This window comes from Kogia breviceps, chromosome 7 (assembly GCF_026419965.1).
Source record: "Kogia breviceps isolate mKogBre1 chromosome 7, mKogBre1 haplotype 1, whole genome shotgun sequence".
NCBI lineage: Eukaryota > Metazoa > Chordata > Mammalia > Artiodactyla > Physeteridae > Kogia > Kogia breviceps.
In genome coordinates this window covers 111,282,851-111,288,896 of record NC_081316.1, presented here as the reverse complement: position 1 = coordinate 111,288,896, position 6,046 = coordinate 111,282,851, and the positions used below count along the sequence as shown (strand labels likewise).

Below are 6,046 nucleotides of genomic sequence, written 5' to 3'. Positions count from 1 at the left end.
CCGGGGAAGGCACTGCTCGACCAGATTTTGAAGCATACGTGTAAAGTAGACTTGGAGAAGAAGCGGAAGGTAGATTGGTTGCAAAAATGTCCGCCATTTTTCACTCCTGCCTGCATCCCTGCCCTTTGCAGCTCTTCCCATGAGAAGGTAGAGTCTGTCTCTCGTGCCTTGAATCTTGGAGCTCGCTTTGGCTAATAGAGTCATCAGGAGTGATGTGCTGGTTCGAAGCCTTGACCTCAAGAGGCCTCGCACGTTCTCTCTCGCTCTCTTGAACTTTGCCACCGACATGTGAAAAGTCTGGGCTAGCTCCCTGGATGTTGACATGCCACGTGGTCCAGTCACCCTTGTCACCGCAGCCGACAGTTCACCAACCGTCAGGCATAAGAGTGAACCCATCCTAAAGCAGCCAGCTCCCAGCCAAACCAGCAGCTGACTGCAGAGACCTGAGTGAGCTCATTAAGGTCAGCCAGGCCAGGCCCAGATTAGCAGAACTGCCCAGCTGACCTCTAGCCTCAGGAGCAAAAGTCAAAGTGTATTGTGTTATGTCACTGAGGTTCTCTGGTTGTTTTTTATACAGCAGGATTATCGAAATAGAGGTAGGCAGGTCTTCTTTTACAAGACTAAAACCAGTGTGGTACAGACTGTGCTGTAACCCTACTACACTTTGCTTGTTTTAGAAAAGAATGTAAGATTAAATTGGTCCAGGACAGGGTTGCTCAAACTGGACGCTATTGCGATTTGGGGCCCAATCATTCCTGTGGGGGACTGTTCAGTGCATCATAGTATATTTAGCAGCATCCCTGGCCTCTACCCACTAGACGCCAGTAACATCTCCAGTTGTGACAACTAAAATGTCTCCAGACATTGCCAAATGTCCTCTAGTGGGGGCAAAATCGCTCCCAGTTGAGAAACATTGGTCCAGAAATGAATGCAAAGAAGGTCAGTCACGAAATACCCAAAGTCCCCCCAACTGAGCAATCCTTCCTACAAGATGGTTCCACGGGTAGATCAAGCTCAGGCCCCGTGTGAACACAAGCACCTTCTGTGGGAACGTGTGGTGTTGGAGTGGTCAGAGCCAGGGGCAGCTTAACCGTCTGTGAGCTGCTCCAGCTCAGGTGAAAGCTTGCTCTGGGCAGTGGAGGCGCTTGCTCAGTGCAGTGTGTGGCCCATACAATGAAGTTCAAAAGAAAAGAAACATTAAAATTCAGCACAAAAGGCAGGACTTACAAGCCACCACGTAGGTCAGACCAGTTGTGTCCAAGGATTTCTTCCAGGTCCCCTCTTCCTTAAACTCTTGTTCCTACTGCATTGTTTCTCACTCGTAGACCACTGTGAAAAAGAGCAATTCATCAGTGCATTGCCATGCATACTTGGCTATTCTACATGAGGGTTCCTATATCATCAGAGAGTTTCTTAATTTGCAGTTAAGAAAAACGGTTTGCATTTCTCTTATTCCAAAGCTAACGTTTAAACCAACATCTCTACTCATGATTGCACTTCCCAGGAGCTATGTCACCCTCATGAGAGAATGCCTGATCAGGCTTTTCTTAATATCACAGCTTAATCAGCCTATTCACTGGTTCCAGAAGATGGAAGGCAGTGAAAGAAGGTGGCCAAGCATTTGCCAACTTCTACCTCACTGTTGGCCTGCACATTTCATTGATTAAACAGATGTGTTGGAGAGGGGGCCTCAAGCAAATTGCTTACCTTCTCCGGGCTCCTATTTTACTACAATAAAAAATAATAATAACCTTTTCTTGCTTTACAGGAAAAACTGGTAGATTCAACCACAAATGATATGTATTTCACAAATCCATGGGAACTAAAGAGAACATCCATTAAGAAAAAGAAGGGCAAACAAAGTTGGAGCTATCTTGAATTCTAAATTCTCAGCATCTCACAGGCAACTCTGTCTTCCTGATTTATTTAGTTTACCAGTGGAACTGTGCCCAGTCATGCATTTTAGGCATGCATCAGAAAAAAAGGTGAAGTCATAGATTCTTGGCATCTCAGTGTTGGACACAGACAGACTTTATGAATATGAACTATTAATCACTTTCTCTGTAACTCGACTGTTACTTTTCCTGCAGGGGTTAGCTTTGTGAACACATGAGCATATTGGCATGAAGACAGAAGAGGGTTTGAGAGTTCAGGTGAGGTTCCCCTAAGGTTGTTTTTGGGAATTTGCATGAATCTAGGTATTAGATATGACCCATTAACCATAAGTTTCGACGACTATCACTCGTTTGGCAGAACAAGAAATACAAAGATTATCTCCAAGGCCAATGGCAAAGGATGCCCCAGCCTTCACCAGAGGCAGCTAAGCATTACCTGCAAGCCAGGGTGACCACCCCAAAGTGTGCCCTCACCCCATGGGTCCATCGAGGTTCAGCAGGTGCTGCCCAACAGCACGTGACACCCAGCCAGGCCCACGTCCATACAGAAGCTATGACGTGAAGTTGAAGAGATGAGGTGAAGCTTGGGCCCCTGCCCCCATGACACTTGCAGCCCAAAAGCCTGCTTTCTTGCTCTGCAAACCTAAGAAATCCACTGAGAGGAGAAAGGGCAATTTCCCCAGAAATTGTGCCTTGCCGAATTTACAGCACTTTTCCTTGAATTATCTTGTTTGAAACTCAAAGCCCTGTAACATACATAGGAGAGAGATCATAACCCAGATTTTTTTAATGAGGAAACAGGACATTGAAGACCTGGCCCATGATCACGGAGGAATGAGGGGTGGAACCTGGTTTTCCTGACTCCAGACCTTGAGTTCTGCCACCACATCTGCTTCTTCAGGCAGATCTGAAACATTCGAAACCTTGACCTCTGAGTGATGTTTCACGGACCCCAGCCACTTGTATACCCTCCCCCTGCCTCCCACACACTCTTGCTCCCAAACCAGCCATAAGGAACTTCCGCATCAGCGGCTGTCCCACGTTCCTTTCGTTGGTAATGACTGTTACCTACCGTCCTGAGTTGGGCCCCGACAAGGTCTCTCCAGCCCTGTGTCATCCAAGCCAATAGAGTGAGACCCAGTTCTGTTGAGAAGCAAAGGAAAGCTTTATTCTTTGATCAGAGAATGGAGAGGTGCCAGCTTGGGCTCTAGAGCACATGCTTCCGGGACAGATGATGGGCGGGGCTGACTTATAGCGTCCTGTCTGGGAGGGGGGAGGGGGCGGGGTTCTTGTAGGGTCGGGCAGCTCTGCTGCGCAGACTCCACATGGAAGGGCGGGGCGGTGGCAGCGTCTCTGCACTCGGCACGCCACCACCATCTTGAATCGTGGTGTCTCACGCAGCTCTTTCGCACACGGCCCAGGGAGCTGGCCGGTGGGCGTCACCATTTCCCACACGGAACTCTGAAGTGTTGGGGGCCGGTCTCTGCACGCGGCCCCCTATGAGCAGGCGGAACTAGACTGAGCACAAAGGAAAGGAAAAGGTTAGACTTTATTACCCAGATTCTATTTTTGCTTCCCGGGAATTGTGAATGGGTTTGCTGGTGACAATATGAAGTTTAAAGTCCTTTCAGTCTCATCTGTTTCCCTGGGTATCGATGAACATATGGTAAATAATACTGGAAACAGTAAGTACTGGCTGACGAAATGTGGTAAAAAAAAAAAAGTACTAAGAACAGCGCACGAACCCTAACTGGACGGGATGTGCCCGCTCAAGGGGTCAGCGGTGCGGGTGGGGGCGGGGCTCTGCCGAGGGCGCCAATGGGAGTGGAGGTCGGCCTGCGTCCCGACCTCGCGTGTTCCCGCGAGAAGGGGTAGGATCCTGCACATCCACACCCCCACCCCCACCCGCGGGCCCCTGAAAGGTTGCGTTGGCCGAGGGGCTTCTTCCTGCTTCACACCAGGCGCCCAATGGCCGGCGTCAGCTGGTGCAACACCCGTGCTGTCACGGGTACCAGAACCCCAGGGGTAGAGGACACCGTCGTGGTCCTCTTACAGGTGAGGTCGGCAAAGCGTAAAGAAATTAAGTGATTTGACCGAAGACTCATGGCTGGAGCCACTTGCCGAGTCCCATGAGTATAACCACGCGCTGGCGCCACCGCCCGCAGGATGCCCGTCCGCCTCTCTCGCACCTGCGGCGTGTCGGGACCATGCTCACACGGGGAAGGTGCCACTGGCAGTGGCCTTCAGGGAGACAACCTCAAGATACTCATCAGAAAAAAACTATTGAAATGCATTATGCTTATAGATCTGAGCCAAGATCCTCAGGCAAGTGTTTTTCATAGATGATTGGAAATTCACACTTTAATATTCCTGTTTCCCACGAAAACTAGAGAAACCAAACTTGCACCATTTTTCAATGCAGTAAGGAGGTTCGGCTTAAGATTTTATTTAAAAAATCAAAAAAACCTGAAGAGACAGAACGAAGACTGCTTCTTGATCTTGAAGCCTTGATAGGGCCTGGAACGTCTGACTCTCCCCCCTGAGACCCTCTGGTCCCTTCCTCCCCATCTCCATAATTAAGTATTCTTCCTCCTCAGCTGTTGTGACAGTAACAGCTTGAGTCACGTGGCTGTCGATTTACAATCTGCTTATGGAGCCGCTTGTAATTCTCACTCCAAAGCATAGTGACAGCTCATTTAGAATCAATCAAACATTTATTAATAGGAAACCAAGGGGTACAGTCTCTTGATTGAAATTCTCTAGTTTCTTGGCAAGGGCAAGAGCAGGGGGTGAATAACTCACAGGTCGGGGTTGGGGGAGGCCATGTTGTGTCTGGGAAAGAGTCCACTCTTGGAAGTCAGACAGAGGAAGGTTCAAAGCGCGACTCTGCTGCTTTTTAGCTGTGTGTTCTAGGCAAGTAATGAAACCCAGCTAAGTCTCCATTTCTTACAAGAGGTTGTTGTGAGTCTTAAAGATAATGAAAACAAAAGGCCTGACGCCTAGGAAGGACTTAATAACCAGCAACCATTATAAATGAGAGAGTTATAAAGATGGAAAGTGGAGTGAAACAAAAAGAAAATCATGATTTAAGGTTGACTACTGAAGAAGTGGGATTATTTAACCCAGCAGCTGCTTTCAGGCAGAAGTACTTTTAAGTACTTAAGAGGATGGGTGGTACCAGGAGAAAACAGAGAAAGGCAGAATTGTAGAGCCCTGTAAGGAGGAACTCATGACAGTGAGCTTTGTTTTTTGTTGTTTTGTTTGCATTTTGTTTTGTTACCAGAAACGTAACTAAGGGAATGTCTTGCAGTATCTTCTCAGGTCTTTGGTCCAGTGCTTGATCTTATCTTTATGGCATAGGTGATCCAGCTGGAAGCCCAACAAACAGTAACACGTATGGTGCCTAGTACATGCCAAGTCCTTGTTGAATAGTCGTTGAATAAAAGAATGAATAAATGAAACGTAAATTATTTAACAGACCTAATGATCCCATAATAACACTTGGGCTTTATGAAAAAGGAAGAAATTGATGCTAACACCCAATTTCTTCCTCTGTGTCCTACTTTCTTACATCTAAATGTGTTAAATATTCTTCCTGGCAAAGGCATTTGGAAAAAAAAAAAAAAGAGGAAACAAACAAACCTCAGAAATGTCCAGATGGATCTGACATGGGTGACAGTCCGCAGAAGTGAAAAAGCTCCAAGACTGATGAATAGACCTCCTCCCTCCAAACTGAGCCAGTGGAGTCTCATCCAGCATTTTCTATTTGAATTGTTTACAGCCAAAAAGATGAAACTGACTATAGTCTTTGAGCCTCGCATCTCCGCTCAGTCAGCGCAGGCGCCTTGGGCAGTGCTGGGCGTGACCACTGTGAGCAGAGCTGTCTCCGTCCAGATCTGACCCACTTTTTTTTTCTTTATCTCTTCTCTCCAGCACCTTCCTCTTTTTTCTCCCTTTCCCCCCCCTCTTTCCTTGTGCATTCATTTTCCTTTTCTTTCTCATCTTTCTTTTACCTGTGCTCAGGGATTGTAATTCAACATCAGTGTTACTCGGGTAAAGAACGTGCTGCTTTTTCACGGAGTTGTCTTGTCACCTGGGATCCCAGAAGACTCTGAGTGTAGGTCCACGTTCAAGATCTTAACATGACTAAT

At 47.4% G+C, this 6,046-nt stretch overlaps 1 long non-coding RNA gene across 1 annotated transcript; it reads right to left on the bottom strand.

Annotated features, from left to right (window-relative positions):
* Positions 1-1,233: 1,233 nt before the first annotated feature.
* Positions 1,234-5,734, bottom strand: LOC136794594 (uncharacterized). The gene is made up of 3 exons (XR_010841584.1): positions 5,538-5,734; positions 2,968-3,413; positions 1,234-1,329 (listed from the first exon to the last, which is right to left on the bottom strand). It is a non-coding gene; the product is annotated as an uncharacterized lncRNA (long non-coding RNA).
* Positions 5,735-6,046: the final 312 nt, after the last annotated feature.